Raw genomic sequence first — 19,572 nt, 5'->3', positions numbered from 1 at the left:
GTGCACAATTTATATGCTGATAAGAGAAGGGGGTGCTTTTGCAACGTTTTCCTTCCTGACACTTCTGTCTCTGTGAGCTTTAGCTGCTTGGACTCAGGGGTACCGAAGGTGTGTGAAAGTGACTGGGATGCGAGAATCATGTTGCACAGGGAACAGGGAAGGTCAGCAAATGTTTCCTGTCCTGGCACATCTCTCAGTCTGAACTGCAGCTGCAGATGCTTCACTTCCGCCAAGGACTCTGCCACCTTGAGAGAAGGATGCGCTCTATGGAGTTGAGAAAGAAAGTGCGTCTCACTAGCTTCTTTCCTCTACTTCATAGACAGCAAAGGGGCTATGAAAGGCAGCACTGGCTTTTTGTTCTAGGACTTCTTCTTTACAAGCAGCTGCTGGATGTTTGGAAGGGGGTTTGGGATATGCAAAAATGAGAGGCTAAGATGGTAAGAGGGTAAGATGGAAGTCATCTGGCAAAAGCAGAGCTCACAAAAGGGCCAGCTGAGAAAGCTCTTGCTGCCTACAACTTCAACTGCACCCCTCAAAGCAGCAGCACACACGCTGCTCTCGGCACTTTCCTTCTCAGCTCTACGCACCATCCTAAGCCTTGCCTCTCCCACACTCAGGATCCAAAGACAACGGCACCAGGGACTGCTCACACACTAAAGGCACCAGGACAAAAGGCTCAGCAGCTTGGCCTTTGCATTCCCGCTGACAGCTCCACAGCTTGAACCCAGAGAACTGCCTGCTGCCAACAGCCTTTCCAATCACTCTGAGCACCTCATGACAAGGAGTGTGGGGAATGAATCTCCAGCAGCCTCCTGCCCCAGGCTGTCCCCCGGGAGCAGCCCTGCTCCAGGCCGTGACTGCCACCTGCAAAGCCAAAGGACCCAGAGCCGGTGTTACACACCACGGCTGTGCCTTGCACAGAGACACCAGTGGCCACACAAGTGGCCATGGCACTGTCCACACACAGTCCCTGCTGCTGCTCCCCCAGCCGCTGGCACCAACTCCCAGCCACCCACTCCTAAAGCCACGGGGCCCACTGGGACACTGCGGGGGCTCGTGGAAGCCAGCGGCCATTGTGACACAGCGGGGCTGCACAGAGCCCACGGTGCTTTGTGACCCGTGGCTCCCAGGAGAGCCTTTGTGATGCTGGGGAACTACAAGGAAGCCTGGCTCCTCTGTGACACCACCACAGAAGCTCAGGGGAGCCCTGGAGACCGTGCTGATGCTATGGAACCTGATGCAACCCTGCCTCCACTGTGACACCACAGAAGCTCGGGGAGCTCTGCAGACCGTGGGGATGCTGGCGAAGCTGACGGAACCCTGGGCACCACAGTGACGCTATGGAACCTGGTGGAACCGAGGGGCCACAGTGACACTGTGGGGCCTTTTGGAAGCAACAGGACCCTGGTGGGAAGCCACGGGATGATTAATCCTGCACGAACCTGCTCCAGGTGGGCTCCTCTCTCCCGGCTTCCACAGGTGCTGCTAGGATCCCACTCCGGCACTGGCTTGGCACGGGCTCACGGCTTCCTTTGGCAATGGCTCTGCTCCAGGATGGCATGCTGCAGAGAATGCAGGTAGATTTTGTGCTCACTCCTGGCATGCAGCTGGACAATAAAGCCTGATCCAGCCCCCCCTCAGCATATGTCCGGCTCTGGCATTGGGGCGGGGCAACTTTGGGAGCAGCCCCAGCCCTGCTCCTGCTCCCGGCTGGGCACCCAGCTGCTGGGACACAGGTGTGTCCTGATGCCACCGTCTACTCCTTTGAGAAGGGGAGGACAGAGTGCATCAGGGAGTTTGGTGTGGCTTACATGCGGCAAGGAGAAGGTGCAGCCCCGAACTGGCTTTCACTTCTAGAACCTTTTGCTATTGCGGGAGCAGCTGCTGGAGCTTTTCAACTGAGCTGCAAGAGTGAAAAGTGTGATGGCATGTCTATCTGAGAAGGAAGGTTCGGTGCCGCAGCCTGTTGTGCACAATTTATATGCTGATAAGAGAAGGGGGTGCTTTTGCAACGTTTTCCTTCCTGACACTTCTGTCTCTGTGAGCTTTAGCTGCTTGGACTCAGGGGTACCGAAGGTGTGTGAAAGTGACTGGGATGCGAGAATCATGTTGCACAGGGAACAGGGAAGGTCAGCAAATGTTTCCTGTCCTGGCACATCTCTCAGTCTGAACTGCAGCTGCAGATGCTTCACTTCCGCCAAGGACTCTGCCACCTTGAGAGAAGGATGCGCTCTATGGAGTTGAGAAAGAAAGTGCGTCTCACTAGCTTCTTTCCTCTACTTCATAGACAGCAAAGGGGCTATGAAAGGCAGCACTGGCTTTTTGTTCTAGGACTTCTTCTTTACAAGCAGCTGCTGGATGTTTGGAAGGGGGTTTGGGATATGCAAAAATGAGAGGCTAAGATGGTAAGAGGGTAAGATGGAAGTCATCTGGCAAAAGCAGAGCTCACAAAAGGGCCAGCTGAGAAAGCTCTTGCTGCCTACAACTTCAACTGCACCCCTCAAAGCAGCAGCACACACGCTGCTCTCGGCACTTTCCTTCTCAGCTCTACGCACCATCCTAAGCCTTGCCTCTCCCACACTCAGGATCCAAAGACAACGGCACCAGGGACTGCTCACACACTAAAGGCACCAGGACAAAAGGCTCACCAGCTTGGCCTTTGCATTCCCGCTGACAGCTCCACAGCTTGAACCCAGAGAACTGCCTGCTGCCAACAGCCTTTCCAATCACTCTGAGCACCTCATGACAAGGAGTGTGGGGAATGAATCTCCAGCAGCCTCCTGCCCCAGGCTGTCCCCCGGGAGCAGCCCTGCTCCAGGCCGTGACTGCCACCTGCACAGCCAAAGGACCCAGAGCCGGTGTTACACACCACGGCTGTGCCTGGCACAGAGACACCAGTGGCCACACAAGTGGCCATGGCACTGTCCACACACAGTCCCTGCTGCTGCTCCCCCAGCCGCTGGCACCAACTCCCAGCCACCCACTCCTAAAGCCACGGGGCCCACTGGGACACTGCGGGGGCTCGTGGAAGCCAGCGGCCATTGTGACACAGCGGGGCTGCACAGAGCCCACGGTGCTTTGTGACCCGTGGCTCCCAGGAGAGCCTTTGTGATGCTGGGGAACTACAAGGAAGCCTGGCTCCTCTGTGACACCACCACAGAAGCTCAGGGGAGCCCTGGAGACCGTGCTGATGCTATGGAACCTGATGCAACCCTGCCTCCACTGTGACACCACAGAAGCTCGGGGAGCTCTGCAGACCGTGGGGATGCTGGCGAAGCTGACGGAACCCTGGGCACCACAGTGACGCTATGGAACCTGGTGGAACCGAGGGGCCACAGTGACACTGTGGGGCCTTTTGGAAGCAACAGGACCCTGGTGGGAAGCCACGGGATGATTAATCCTGCACGAACCTGCTCCAGGTGGGCTCCTCTCTCCCGGCTTCCACAGGTGCTGCTAGGATCCCACTCCGGCACTGGCTTGGCACGGGCTCACGGCTTCCTTTGGCAATGGCTCTGCTCCAGGATGGCATGCTGCAGAGAATGCAGGTAGATTTTGTGCTCACTCCTGGCATGCAGCTGGACAATAAAGCCTGATCCAGCCCCCCCTCAGCATATGTCCGGCTCTGGCATTGGGGCGGGGCAACTTTGGGAGCAGCCCCAGCCCTGCTCCTGCTCCCGGCTGGGCACCCAGCTGCTGGGACACAGGTGTGTCCTGATGCCACCGTCTACTCCTTTGAGAAGGGGAGGACAGAGTGCATCAGGGAGTTTGGTGTGGCTTACATGCGGCAAGGAGAAGGTGCAGCCCCAAACTGGCTTTCACTTCTAGAACCTTTTGCTATTGCGGGAGCAGCTGCTGGAGCTTTTCAACCGAGCTGCAAGAGTGAAAAGTGTGATGGCATGTCTATCTGAGAAGGAAGGTTCGGTGCCGCAGCCTGTTGTGCACAATTTATATGCTGATAAGAGAAGGGGGTGCTTTTGCAACGTTTTCCTTCCTGACACTTCTGTCTCTGTGAGCTTTAGCTGCTTGGACTCAGGGGTACCGAAGGTGTGTGAAAGTGACTGGGATGCGAGAATCATGTTGCACAGGGAACAGGGAAGGTCAGCAAATGTTTCCTGTCCTGGCACATCTCTCAGTCTGAACTGCAGCTGCAGATGCTTCACTTCCGCCAAGGACTCTGCCACCTTGAGAGAAGGATGCGCTCTATGGAGTTGAGAAAGAAAGTGCGTCTCACTAGCTTCTTTCCTCTACTTCATAGACAGCAAAGGGGCTATGAAAGGCAGCACTGGCTTTTTGTTCTAGGACTTCTTCTTTACAAGCAGCTGCTGGATGTTTGGAAGGGGGTTTGGGATATGCAAAAATGAGAGGCTAAGATGGTAAGAGGGTAAGATGGAAGTCATCTGGCAAAAGCAGAGCTCACAAAAGGGCCAGCTGAGAAAGCTCTTGCTGCCTACAACTTCAACTGCACCCCTCAAAGCAGCAGCACACACGCTGCTCTCGGCACTTTCCTTCTCAGCTCTACGCACCATCCTAAGCCTTGCCTCTCCCACACTCAGGATCCAAAGACAACGGCACCAGGGACTGCTCACACACTAAAGGCACCAGGACAAAAGGCTCACCAGCTTGGCCTTTGCATTCCCGCTGACAGCTCCACAGCTTGAACCCAGAGAACTGCCTGCTGCCAACAGCCTTTCCAATCACTCTGAGCACCTCATGACAAGGAGTGTGGGGAATGAATCTCCAGCAGCCTCCTGCCCCAGGCTGTCCCCCGGGAGCAGCCCTACTCCAGGCCGTGACTGCCACCTGCACAGCCAAAGGACCCAGAGCCGGTGTTACACACCACGGCTGTGCCTGGCACAGAGACACCAGTGGCCACACAAGTGGCCATGGCACTGTCCACACACAGTCCCTGCTGCTGCTCCCCCAGCCGCTGGCACCAACTCCCAGCCACCCACTCCTAAAGCCACGGGGCCCACTGGGACACTGCGGGGGCTCGTGGAAGCCAGCGGCCATTGTGACACAGCGGGGCTGCACAGAGCCCACGGTGCTTTGTGACCCGTGGCTCCCAGGAGAGCCTTTGTGATGCTGGGGAACTACAAGGAAGCCTGGCTCCTCTGTGACACCACCACAGAAGCTCAGGGGAGCCCTGGAGACCGTGCTGATGCTATGGAACCTGATGCAACCCTGCCTCCACTGTGACACCACAGAAGCTCGGGGAGCTCTGCAGACCGTGGGGATGCTGGCGAAGCTGACGGAACCCTGGGCACCACAGTGACGCTATGGAACCTGGTGGAACCGAGGGGCCACAGTGACACTGTGGGGCCTTTTGGAAGCAACAGGACCCTGGTGGGAAGCCACGGGATGATTAATCCTGCACGAACCTGCTCCAGGTGGGCTCCTCTCTCCCGGCTTCCACAGGTGCTGCTAGGATCCCACTCCGGCACTGGCTTGGCACGGGCTCACGGCTTCCTTTGGCAATGGCTCTGCTCCAGGATGGCATGCTGCAGAGAATGCAGGTAGATTTTGTGCTCACTCCTGGCATGCAGCTGGACAATAAAGCCTGATCCAGCCCCCCCTCAGCATATGTCCGGCTCTGGCATTGGGGCGGGGCAACTTTGGGAGCAGCCCCAGCCCTGCTCCTGCTCCCGGCTGGGCACCCAGCTGCTGGGACACAGGTGTGTCCTGATGCCACCGTCTACTCCTTTGAGAAGGGGAGGACAGAGTGCATCAGGGAGTTTGGTGTGGCTTACATGCGGCAAGGAGAAGGTGCAGCCCCAAACTGGCTTTCACTTCTAGAACCTTTTGCTATTGCGGGAGCAGCTGCTGGAGCTTTTCAACCAAGCTGCAAGAGTGAAAAGTGTGATGGCATGTCTATCTGAGAAGGAAGGTTCGGTGCCGCAGCCTGTTGTGCACAATTTATATGCTGATAAGAGAAGGGGGTGCTTTTGCAACGTTTTCCTTCCTGACACTTCTGTCTCTGTGAGCTTTAGCTGCTTGGACTCAGGGGTACCGAAGGTGTGTGAAAGTGACTGGGATGCGAGAATCATGTTGCACAGGGAACAGGGAAGGTCAGCAAATGTTTCCTGTCCTGGCACATCTCTCAGTCTGAACTGCAGCTGCAGATGCTTCACTTCCGCCAAGGACTCTGCCACCTTGAGAGAAGGATGCGCTCTATGGAGTTGAGAAAGAAAGTGCGTCTCACTAGCTTCTTTCCTCTACTTCATAGACAGCAAAGGGGCTATGAAAGGCAGCACTGGCTTTTTGTTCTAGGACTTCTTCTTTACAAGCAGCTGCTGGATGTTTGGAAGGGGGTTTGGGATATGCAAAAATGAGAGGCTAAGATGGTAAGAGGGTAAGATGGAAGTCATCTGGCAAAAGCAGAGCTCACAAAAGGGCCAGCTGAGAAAGCTCTTGCTGCCTACAACTTCAACTGCACCCCTCAAAGCAGCAGCACACACGCTGCTCTCGGCACTTTCCTTCTCAGCTCTACGCACCATCCTAAGCCTTGCCTCTCCCACACTCAGGATCCAAAGACAACGGCACCAGGGACTGCTCACACACTAAAGGCACCAGGAAAAAAGGCTCAGCAGCTTGGCCTTTGCATTCCCGCTGACAGCTCCACAGCTTGAACCCAGAGAACTGCCTGCTGCCAACAGCCTTTCCAATCACTCTGAGCACCTCATGACAAGGAGTGTGGGGAATGAATCTCCAGCAGCCTCCTGCCCCAGGCTGTCCCCCGGGAGCAGCCCTGCTCCAGGCCGTGACTGCCACCTGCACAGCCAAAGGACCCGGAGCCGGTGTTACACACCACGGCTGTGCCTGGCACAGAGACACCAGTGGCCACACAAGTGGCCATGGCACTGTCCACACACAGTCCCTGCTGCTGCTCCCCCAGCCGCTGGCACCAACTCCCAGCCACCCACTCCTAAAGCCACGGGGCCCACTGGGACACTGCGGGGGCTCGTGGAAGCCAGCGGCCATTGTGACACAGCGGGGCTGCACAGAGCCCACGGTGCTTTGTGACCCGTGGCTCCCAGGAGAGCCTTTGTGATGCTGGGGAACTACAAGGAAGCCTGGCTCCTCTGTGACACCACCACAGAAGCTCAGGGGAGCCCTGGAGACCGTGCTGATGCTATGGAACCTGATGCAACCCTGCCTCCACTGTGACACCACAGAAGCTCGGGGAGCTCTGCAGACCGTGGGGATGCTGGCGAAGCTGACGGAACCCTGGGCACCACAGTGACGCTATGGAACCTGGTGGAACCGAGGGGCCACAGTGACACTGTGGGGCCTTTTGGAAGCAACAGGACCCTGGTGGGAAGCCACGGGATGATTAATCCTGCACGAACCTGCTCCAGGTGGGCTCCTCTCTCCCGGCTTCCACAGGTGCTGCTAGGATCCCACTCCGGCACTGGCTTGGCACGGGCTCACGGCTTCCTTTGGCAATGGCTCTGCTCCAGGATGGCATGCTGCAGAGAATGCAGGTAGATTTTGTGCTCACTCCTGGCATGCAGCTGGACAATAAAGCCTGATCCAGCCCCCCCTCAGCATATGTCCGGCTCTGGCATTGGGGCGGGGCAACTTTGGGAGCAGCCCCAGCCCTGCTCCTGCTCCCGGCTGGGCACCCAGCTGCTGGGACACAGGTGTGTCCTGATGCCACCGTCTACTCCTTTGAGAAGGGGAGGACAGAGTGCATCAGGGAGTTTGGTGTGGCTTACATGCGGCAAGGAGAAGGTGCAGCCCCAAACTGGCTTTCACTTCTAGAACCTTTTGCTATTGCGGGAGCAGCTGCTGGAGCTTTTCAACCGAGCTGCAAGAGTGAAAAGTGTGATGGCATGTCTATCTGAGAAGGAAGGTTCGGTGCCGCAGCCTGTTGTGCACAATTTATATGCTGATAAGAGAAGGGGGTGCTTTTGCAACGTTTTCCTTCCTGACACTTCTGTCTCTGTGAGCTTTAGCTGCTTGGACTCAGGGATACCGAAGGTGTGTGAAAGTGACTGGGATGCGAGAATCATGTTGCACAGGGAACAGGGAAGGTCAGCAAATGTTTCCTGTCCTGGCACATCTCTCAGTCTGAACTGCAGCTGCAGATGCTTCACTTCCGCCAAGGACTCTGCCACCTTGAGAGAAGGATGCGCTCTATGGAGTTGAGAAAGAAAGTGCGTCTCACTAGCTTCTTTCCTCTACTTCATAGACAGCAAAGGGGCTATGAAAGGCAGCACTGGCTTTTTGTTCTAGGACTTCTTCTTTACAAGCAGCTGCTGGATGTTTGGAAGGGGGTTTGGGATATGCAAAAATGAGAGGCTAAGATGGTAAGAGGGTAAGATGGAAGTCATCTGGCAAAAGCAGAGCTCACAAAAGGGCCAGCTGAGAAAGCTCTTGCTGCCTACAACTTCAACTGCACCCCTCAAAGCAGCAGCACACACGCTGCTCTCGGCACTTTCCTTCTCAGCTCTACGCACCATCCTAAGCCTTGCCTCTCCCACACTCAGGATCCAAAGACAACGGCACCAGGGACTGCTCACACACTAAAGGCACCAGGACAAAAGGCTCACCAGCTTGGCCTTTGCATTCCCGCTGACAGCTCCACAGCTTGAACCCAGAGAACTGCACGCTGGCAACAGCCTTTCCAATCACTCTGAGCACCTCATGACAAGGAGCTGCAGCGTGTGGGGAATGAATCTCCAGCAGCCTCCTGCCCCAGGCTGTCCCCCGGGAGCAGCCCTGCTCCAGGCCGTGACTGCCACCTGCACAGCCAAAGGACCCGGAGCCGGTGTTACACACCACGGCTGTGCCTGGCACAGAGACACCAGTGGCCACACAAGTGGCCATGGCACTGTCCACACACAGTCCCTGCTGCTGCTCCCCCAGCCGCTGGCACCAACTCCCAGCCACCCACTCCTAAAGCCACGGGGCCCACTGGGACACTGCGGGGGCTCGTGGAAGCCAGCGGCCATTGTGACACAGCGGGGCTGCACAGAGCCCACGGTGCTTTGTGACCCGTGGCTCCCAGGAGAGCCTTTGTGATGCTGGGGAACTACAAGGAAGCCTGGCTCCTCTGTGACACCACCACAGAAGCTCAGGGGAGCCCTGGAGACCGTGCTGATGCTATGGAACCTGATGCAACCCTGCCTCCTCTGTGACACCACAGAAGCTCTTGGAGCCCTGGAGACCGTGCTGATGCTATGGAACCTGATGCAACCCTGCCTCCACTGTGACACCACAGAAGCTCGGGGAGCTCTGCAGACCGTGGGGATGCTGGCGAAGCTGACGGAACCCTGGGCACCACAGTGACGCTATGGAACCTGGTGGAACCGAGGGGCCACAGTGACACTGTGGGGCCTTTTGGAAGCAACAGGACCCTGGTGGGAAGCCACGGGATGATTAATCCTGCACGAACCTGCTCCAGGTGGGCTCCTCTCTCCCGGCTTCCACAGGTGCTGCTAGGATCCCACTCCGGCACTGGCTTGGCACGGGCTCACGGCTTCCTTTGGCAATGGCTCTGCTCCAGGATGGCATGCTGCAGAGAATGCAGGTAGATTTTGTGCTCACTCCTGGCATGCAGCTGGACAATAAAGCCTGATCCAGCCCCCCCTCAGCATATGTCCGGCTCTGGCATTGGGGCGGGGCAACTTTGGGAGCAGCCCCAGCCCTGCTCCTGCTCCCGGCTGGGCACCCAGCTGCTGGGACACAGGTGTGTCCTGATGCCACCGTCTACTCCTTTGAGAAGGGGAGGACAGAGTGCATCAGGGAGTTTGGTGTGGCTTACATGCGGCAAGGAGAAGGTGCAGCCCCAAACTGGCTTTCACTTCTAGAACCTTTTGCTATTGCGGGAGCAGCTGCTGGAGCTTTTCAACCGAGCTGCAAGAGTGAAAAGTGTGATGGCATGTCTATCTGAGAAGGAAGGTTCGGTGCTGCAGCCTGTTGTGCACAATTTATATGCTGATAAGAGAAGGGGGTGCTTTTGCAACGTTTTCCTTCCTGACACTTCTGTCTCTGTGAGCTTTAGCTGCTTGGACTCAGGGATACCGAAGGTGTGTGAAAGTGACTGGGATGCGAGAATCATGTTGCACAGGGAACAGGGAAGGTCAGCAAATGTTTCCTGTCCTGGCACATCTCTCAGTCTGAACTGCAGCTGCAGATGCTTCACTTCCGCCAAGGACTCTGCCACCTTGAGAGAAGGATGCGCTCTATGGAGTTGAGAAAGAAAGTGCGTCTCACTAGCTTCTTTCCTCTACTTCATAGACAGCAAAGGGGCTATGAAAGGCAGCACTGGCTTTTTGTTCTAGGACTTCTTCTTTACAAGCAGCTGCTGGATGTTTGGAAGGGGGTTTGGGATATGCAAAAATGAGAGGCTAAGATGGTAAGAGGGTAAGATGGAAGTCATCTGGCAAAAGCAGAGCTCACAAAAGGGCCAGCTGAGAAAGCTCTTGCTGCCTACAACTTCAACTGCACCCCTCAAAGCAGCAGCACACACGCTGCTCTCGGCACTTTCCTTCTCAGCTCTACGCACCATCCTAAGCCTTGCCTCTCCCACACTCAGGATCCAAAGACAACGGCACCAGGGACTGCTCACACACTAAAGGCACCAGGAAAAAAGGCTCAGCAGCTTGGCCTTTGCATTCCCGCTGACAGCTCCACAGCTTGAACCCAGAGAACTGCCTGCTGCCAACAGCCTTTCCAATCACTCTGAGCACCTCATGACAAGGAGTGTGGGGAATGAATCTCCAGCAGCCTCCTGCCCCAGGCTGTCCCCCGGGAGCAGCCCTGCTCCAGGCCGTGACTGCCACCTGCACAGCCAAAGGACCCGGAGCCGGTGTTACACACCACGGCTGTGCCTGGCACAGAGACACCAGTGGCCACACAAGTGGCCATGGCACTGTCCACACACAGTCCCTGCTGCTGCTCCCCCAGCCGCTGGCACCAACTCCCAGCCACCCACTCCTAAAGCCACGGGGCCCACTGGGACACTGCGGGGGCTCGTGGAAGCCAGCGGCCATTGTGACACAGCGGGGCTGCACAGAGCCCACGGTGCTTTGTGACCCGTGGCTCCCAGGAGAGCCTTTGTGATGCTGGGGAACTACAAGGAAGCCTGGCTCCTCTGTGACACCACCACAGAAGCTCAGGGGAGCCCTGGAGACCGTGCTGATGCTATGGAACCTGATGCAACCCTGCCTCCACTGTGACACCACAGAAGCTCGGGGAGCTCTGCAGACCGTGGGGATGCTGGCGAAGCTGACGGAACCCTGGGCACCACAGTGACGCTATGGAACCTGGTGGAACCGAGGGGCCACAGTGACACTGTGGGGCCTTTTGGAAGCAACAGGACCCTGGTGGGAAGCCACGGGATGATTAATCCTGCACGAACCTGCTCCAGGTGGGCTCCTCTCTCCCGGCTTCCACAGGTGCTGCTAGGATCCCACTCCGGCACTGGCTTGGCACGGGCTCACGGCTTCCTTTGGCAATGGCTCTGCTCCAGGATGGCATGCTGCAGAGAATGCAGGTAGATTTTGTGCTCACTCCTGGCATGCAGCTGGACAATAAAGCCTGATCCAGCCCCCCCTCAGCATATGTCCGGCTCTGGCATTGGGGCGGGGCAACTTTGGGAGCAGCCCCAGCCCTGCTCCTGCTCCCGGCTGGGCACCCAGCTGCTGGGACACAGGTGTGTCCTGATGCCACCGTCTACTCCTTTGAGAAGGGGAGGACAGAGTGCATCAGGGAGTTTGGTGTGGCTTACATGCGGCAAGGAGAAGGTGCAGCCCCAAACTGGCTTTCACTTCTAGAACCTTTTGCTATTGCGGGAGCAGCTGCTGGAGCTTTTCAACCGAGCTGCAAGAGTGAAAAGTGTGATGGCATGTCTATCTGAGAAGGAAGGTTCGGTGCCGCAGCCTGTTGTGCACAATTTATATGCTGATAAGAGAAGGGGGTGCTTTTGGAACGTTTTCCTTCCTGACACTTCTGTCTCTGTGAGCTTTAGCTGCTTGGACTCAGGGATACCGAAGGTGTGTGAAAGTGACTGGGATGCGAGAATCATGTTGCACAGGGAACAGGGAAGGTCAGCAAATGTTTCCTGTCCTGGCACATCTCTCAGTCTGAACTGCAGCTGCAGATGCTTCACTTCCGCCAAGGACTCTGCCACCTTGAGAGAAGGATGCGCTCTATGGAGTTGAGAAAGAAAGTGCGTCTCACTAGCTTCTTTCCTCTACTTCATAGACAGCAAAGGGGCTATGAAAGGCAGCACTGGCTTTTTGTTCTAGGACTTCTTCTTTACAAGCAGCTGCTGGATGTTTGGAAGGGGGTTTGGGATATGCAAAAATGAGAGGCTAAGATGGTAAGAGGGTAAGATGGAAGTCATCTGGCAAAAGCAGAGCTCACAAAAGGGCCAGCTGAGAAAGCTCTTGCTGCCTACAACTTCAACTGCACCCCTCAAAGCAGCAGCACACACGCTGCTCTCGGCACTTTCCTTCTCAGCTCTACGCACCATCCTAAGCCTTGCCTCTCCCACACTCAGGATCCAAAGACAACGGCACCAGGGACTGCTCACACACTAAAGGCACCAGGACAAAAGGCTCACCAGCTTGGCCTTTGCATTCCCGCTGACAGCTCCACAGCTTGAACCCAGAGAACTGCACGCTGGCAACAGCCTTTCCAATCACTCTGAGCACCTCATGACAAGGAGCTGCAGCGTGTGGGGAATGAATCTCCAGCAGCCTCCTGCCCCAGGCTGTCCCCCGGGAGCAGCCCTGCTCCAGGCCGTGACTGCCACCTGCACAGCCAAAGGACCCGGAGCCGGTGTTACACACCACGGCTGTGCCTGGCACAGAGACACCAGTGGCCACACAAGTGGCCATGGCACTGTCCACACACAGTCCCTGCTGCTGCTCCCCCAGCCGCTGGCACCAACTCCCAGCCACCCACTCCTAAAGCCACGGGGCCCACTGGGACACTGCGGGGGCTCGTGGAAGCCAGCGGCCATTGTGACACAGCGGGGCTGCACAGAGCCCACGGTGCTTTGTGACCCGTGGCTCCCAGGAGAGCCTTTGTGATGCTGGGGAACTACAAGGAAGCCTGGCTCCTCTGTGACACCACCACAGAAGCTCAGGGGAGCCCTGGAGACCGTGGTGATGCTATGGAACCTGATGCAACCCTGCCTCCTCTGTGACACCACAGAAGCTCTTGGAGCCCTGGAGACCGTGCTGATGCTATGGAACCTGATGCAACCCTGCCTCCACTGTGACACCACAGAAGCTCGGGGACCTCTGCAGACCGTGGGGATGCTGGCGAAGCTGACGGAACCCTGGGCACCACAGTGACGCTATGGAACCTGGTGGAACCGAGGGGCCACAGTGACACTGTGGGGCCTTTTGGAAGCAACAGGACCCTGGTGGGAAGCCACGGGATGATTAATCCTGCACGAACGTGCTCCAGGTGGGCTCCTCTCTCCCGGCTTCCACAGGTGCTGCTAGGATCCCACTCCGGCACTGGCTTGGCACGGGCTCACGGCTTCCTTTGGCAATGGCTCTGCTCCAGGATGGCATGCTGCAGAGAATGCAGGTAGATTTTGTGCTCACTCCTGGCATGCAGCTGGACAATAAAGCCTGATCCAGCCCCCCCTCAGCATATGTCCGGCTCTGGCATTGGGGCGGGGCAACTTTGGGAGCAGCCCCAGCCCTGCTCCTGCTCCCGGCTGGGCACCCAGCTGCTGGGACACAGGTGTGTCCTGATGCCACCGTCTACTCCTTTGAGAAGGGGAGGACAGAGTGCATCAGGGAGTTTGGTGTGGCTTACATGCGGCAAGGAGAAGGTGCAGCCCCAAACTGGCTTTCACTTCTAGAACCTTTTGCTATTGCGGGAGCAGCTGCTGGAGCTTTTCAACCGAGCTGCAAGAGTGAAAAGTGTGATGGCATGTCTATCTGAGAAGGAAGGTTCGGTGCCGCAGCCTGTTGTGCACAATTTATATGCTGATAAGAGACGGGGGTGCTTTTGGAACGTTTTCCTTCCTGACACTTCTGTCTCTGTGAGCTTTAGCTGCTCAGACTCAGGGGTACCGAAGGTGTGTGAAAGTGACTGGGATGCGAGAATCATGTTGCACAGGGAACAGGGAAGGTCAGCAAATGTTTCCTGTCCTGGCACATCTCTCAGTCTGAACTGCAGCTGCAGATGCTTCACTTCCGCCAAGGACTCTGCCACCTTGAGAGAAGGATGCGCTCTATGGAGTTGAGAAAGAAAGTGCGTCTCACTAGCTTCTTTCCTCTACTTCATAGACAGCAAAGGGGCTATGAAAGGCAGCACTGGCTTTTTGTTCTAGGACTTCTTCTTTACAAGCAGCTGCTGGATGTTTGGAAGGGGGTTTGGGATATGCAAAAATGAGAGGCTAAGATGGTAAGAGGGTAAGATGGAAGTCATCTGGCAAAAGCAGAGCTCACAAAAGGGCCAGCTGAGAAAGCTCTTGCTGCCTACAACTTCAACTGCACCCCTCAAAGCAGCAGCACACATGCTGCTCTCGGCACTTTCCTTCTCAGCTCTACGCACCATCCTAAGCCTTGCCTCTCCCACACTCAGGATCCAAAGACAACGGCACCAGGGACTGCTCACACACTAAAGGCACCAGGAAAAAAGGCTCACCAGCTTGGCCTTTGCATTCCCGCTGACAGCTCCACAGCTTGAACCCAGAGAACTGCCTGCTGCCAACAGCCTTTCCAATCACTCTGAGCACCTCATGACAAGGAGTGTGGGGAATGAATCTCCAGCAGCCTCCTGCCCCAGGCTGTCCCCCGGGAGCAGCCCTGCTCCAGGCCGTGACTGCCACCTGCACAGCCAAAGGACCCGGAGCCGGTGTTACACACCACGGCTGTGCCTGGCACAGAGACACCAGTGGCCACACAAGTGGCCATGGCACTGTCCACACACAGTCCCTGCTGCTGCTCCCCCAGCCGCTGGCACCAACTCCCAGCCACCCACTCCTAAAGCCACGGGGCCCACTGGGACACTGCGGGGGCTCGTGGAAGCCAGCGGCCATTGTGACACAGCGGGGCTGCACAGAGCCCACGGTGCTTTGTGACCCGTGGCTCCCAGGAGAGCCTTTGTGATGCTGGAGAACTACAAGGAAGCCTGGCTCCTCTGTGACACCACCACAGAAGCTCAGGGGAGTCCTGGAGACCGTGCTGATGCTATGGAACCTGATGCAACCCTGCCTCCTCTGTGACACCACCACAGAAGCTCAGGGGAGCCCTGGAGACCGTGGTGATGCTATGGAACCTGATGCAACCCTGCCTCCTCTGTGACACCACAGAACCTCTGGGAGCCCTGGAGACCGTGCTGATGCTATGGAACCTGATGCAACCCTGCCTCCTCTGTGACACCACAGAAGCTCAGGGAGCCCTGGAGACTGTGGTGATGCTATGGAACCTGATGCAACCCTGCCTCCACTGTGACACCACAGAAGCTCAGGGGAGCCCTGGAGACCGTGCTGATGCTATGGAACCTGATGCAACCCTGCCTCCACTGTGACACCACAGAAGCTCGGGGAGCTCTGCAGACCGTGGGGATGCTGGCGAAGCTGACGGAACCCTGGGCACCACAGTGACGCTATGGAACCTGGTGGAACCGAGGGGCCACAGTGACACTGTGGGGCCTTTTGGAAGCAACAGGACCCTGGTGGGAAGCCACGGGATGATTAATCCTGCACGAACCTGCTCCAGGTGGGCTCCTCTCTCCCGGCTTCCACAGGTGCTGCTAGGATCCCACTCCGGCACTGGCTTGGCACGGGCTCACGGCTTCCTTTGGCAATGGCTCTGCTCCAGGATGGCATGCTGCAGAGAATGCAGGTAGATTTTGTGCTCACTCCTGGCATGCAGCTGGACAATAAAGCCTGATCCAGCCCCCCCTCAGCATATGTCCGGCTCTGGCATTGGGGCGGGGCAACTTTGGGAGCAGCCCCAGCCCTGCTCCTGCTCCCGGCTGGGCACCCAGCTGCTGGGACACAGGTGTGTCCTGATGCCACCGTCTACTCCTTTGAGAAGGGGAGGACAGAGTGCATCAGGGAGTTTGGTGTGGCTTACATGCGGCAAGGAGAAGGTGCAGCCCCAAACTGGCTTTCACTTCTAGAACCTTTTGCTATTGCGGGAGCAGCTGCTGGAGCTTTTCAACCGAGCTGCAAGAGTGAAAAGTGTGATGGCATGTCTATCTGAGAAGGAAGGTTCGGTGCCGCAGCCTGTTGTGCACAATTTATATGCTGATAAGAGAAGGGGGTGCTTTTGCAACGTTTTCCTTCCTGACACTTCTGTCTCTGTGAGCTTTAGCTGCTTGGACTCAGGGATACCGAAGGTGTGTGAAAGTGACTGTGATGCGAGAATCATGTTGCACAGGGAACAGGGAAGGTCAGCAAATGTTTCCTGTCCTGGCACATCTCTCAGTCTGAACTGCAGCTGCAGATGCTTCACTTCCGCCAAGGACTCTGCCACCTTGAGAGAAGGATGCGCTCTATGGAGTTGAGAAAGAAAGTGCGTCTCACTAGCTTCTTTCCTCTACTTCATAGACAGCAAAGGGGCTATGAAAGGCAGCACTGGCTTTTTGTTCTAGGACTTCTTCTTTACAAGCAGCTGCTGGATGTTTGGAAGGGGGTTTGGGATATGCAAAAATGAGAGGCTAAGATGGTAAGAGGGTAAGATGGAAGTCATCTGGCAAAAGCAGAGCTCACAAAAGGGCCAGCTGAGAAAGCTCTTGCTGCCTACAACTTCAACTGCACCCCTCAAAGCAGCAGCACACACGCTGCTCTCGGCACTTTCCTTCTCAGCTCTACGCACCATCCTAAGCCTTGCCTCTCCCACACTCAGGATCCAAAGACAACGGCACCAGGGACTGCTCACACACTAAAGGCACCAGGACAAAAGGCTCACCAGCTTGGCCTTTGCATTCCCGCTGACAGCTCCACAGCTTGAACCCAGAGAACTGCACGCTGGCAACAGCCTTTCCAATCACTCTGAGCACCTCATGACAAGGAGCTGCAGCGTGTGGGGAATGAATCTCCAGCAGCCTCCTGCCCCAGGCTGTCCCCCGGGAGCAGCCCTGCTCCAGGCCGTGACTGCCACCTGCACAGCCAAAGGACCCGGAGCCGGTGTTACACACCACGGCTGTGCCTGGCACAGAGACACCAGTGGCCACACAAGTGGCCATGGCACTGTCCACACACAGTCCCTGCTGCTGCTCCCCCAGCCGCTGGCACCAACTCCCAGCCACCCACTCCTAAAGCCACGGGGCCCACTGGGACACTGCGGGGGCTCGTGGAAGCCAGCGGCCATTGTGACACAGCGGGGCTGCACAGAGCCCACGGTGCTTTGTGACCCGTGGCTCCCAGGAGAGCCTTTGTGATGCTGGGGAACTACAAGGAAGCCTGGCTCCTCTGTGACACCACCACAGAAGCTCAGGGGAGCCCTGGAGACCGTGCTGATGCTATGGAACCTGATGCAACCCTGCCTCCTCTGTGACACCACAGAAGCTCTTGGAGCCCTGGAGACCGTGCTGATGCTATGGAACCTGATGCAACCCTGCCTCCACTGTGACACCACAGAAGCTCGGGGAGCTCTGCAGACCGTGGGGATGCTGGCGAAGCTGACGGAACCCTGGGCACCACAGTGACGCTATGGAACCTGGTGGAACCGAGGGGCCACAGTGACACTGTGGGGCCTTTTGGAAGCAACAGGACCCTGGTGGGAAGCCACGGGATGATTAATCCTGCACGAACCTGCTCCAGGTGGGCTCCTCTCTCCCGGCTTCCACAGGTGCTGCTAGGATCCCACTCCGGCACTGGCTTGGCACGGGCTCACGGCTTCCTTTGGCAATGGCTCTGCTCCAGGATGGCATGCTGCAGAGAATGCAGGTAGATTTTGTGCTCACTCCTGGCATGCAGCTGGACAATAAAGCCTGATCCAGCCCCCCCTCAGCATATGTCCGGCTCTGGCATTGGGGCGGGGCAACTTTGGGAGCAGCCCCAGCCCTGCTCCTGCTCCCGGCTGGGCACCCAGCTGCTGGGACACAGGTGTGTCCTGATGCCACCGTCTACTCCTTTGAGAAGGGGAGGACAGAGTGCATCAGGGAGTTTGGTGTGGCTTACATGCGGCAAGGAGAAGGTGCAGCCCCAAACTGGCTTTCACTTCTAGAACCTTTTGCTATTGCGGGAGCAGCTGCTGGAGCTTTTCAACCGAGCTGCAAGAGTGAAAAGTGTGATGGCATGTCTATCTGAGAAGGAAGGTTCGGTGCCGCAGCCTGTTGTGCACAATTTATATGCTGATAAGAGAAGGGGGTGCTTTTGCAACGTTTTCCTTCCTGACACTTCTGTCTCTGTGAGCTTTAGCTGCTTGGACTCAGGGGTACCGAAGGTGTGTGAAAGTGACTGGGATGCGAGAATCATGTTGCACAGGGAACAGGGAAGGTCAGCAAATGTTTCCTGTCCTGGCACATCTCTCAGTCTGAACTGCAGCTGCAGATGCTTCACTTCCGCCAAGGACTCTGCCACCTTGAGAGAAGGATGCGCTCTATGGAGTTGAGAAAGAAAGTGCGTCTCACTAGCTTCTTTCCTCTACTTCATAGACAGCAAAGGGGCTATGAAAGGCAGCACTGGCTTTTTGTTCTAGGACTTCTTCTTTACAAGCAGCTGCTGGATGTTTGGAAGGGGGTTTGGGATATGCAAAAATGAGAGGCTAAGATGGTAAGAGGGTAAGATGGAAGTCATCTGGCAAAAGCAGAGCTCACAAAAGGGCCAGCTGAGAAAGCTCTTGCTGCCTACAACTTCAACTGCACCCCTCAAAGCAGCAGCACACACGCTGCTCTCGGCACTTTCCTTCTCAGCTCTACGCACCATCCTAAGCCTTGCCTCTCCCACACTCAGGATCCAAAGACAACGGCACCAGGGACTGCTCACACACTAAAGGCACCAGGAAAAAAGGCTCAGCAGCTTGGCCTTTGCATTCCCGCTGACAGCTCCACAGCTTGAACCCAGAGAACTGCCTGCTGCCAACAGCCTTTCCAATCACTCTGAGCACCTCATGACAAGGAGTGTGGGGAATGAATCTCCAGCAGCCTCCTGCCCCAGGCTGTCCCCCGGGAGCAGCCCTGCTCCAGGCCGTGACTGCCACCTGCACAGCCAAAGGACCCGGAGCCGGTGTTACACACCACGGCTGTGCCTGGCACAGAGACACCAGTGGCCACACAAGTGGCCATGGCACTGTCCACACACAGTCCCTGCTGCTGCTCCCCCAGCCGCTGGCACCAACTCCCAGCCACCCACTCCTAAAGCCACGGGGCCCACTGGGACACTGCGGGGGCTCGTGGAAGCCAGCGGCCATTGTGACACAGCGGGGCTGCACAGAGCCCACGGTGCTTTGTGACCCGTGGCTCCCAGGAGAGCCTTTGTGATGCTGGGGAACTACAAGGAAGCCTGGCTCCTCTGTGACACCACCACAGAAGCTCAGGGGAGCCCTGGAGACCGTGCTGATGCTATGGAACCTGATGCAACCCTGCCTCCACTGTGACACCACAGAAGCTCGGGGAGCTCTGCAGACCGTGGGGATGCTGGCG

Source organism: Aphelocoma coerulescens, unplaced genomic scaffold (assembly GCF_041296385.1).
Source record: "Aphelocoma coerulescens isolate FSJ_1873_10779 unplaced genomic scaffold, UR_Acoe_1.0 HiC_scaffold_63, whole genome shotgun sequence".
NCBI lineage: Eukaryota > Metazoa > Chordata > Aves > Passeriformes > Corvidae > Aphelocoma > Aphelocoma coerulescens.
This window is presented reverse-complemented; position numbering follows the sequence as displayed.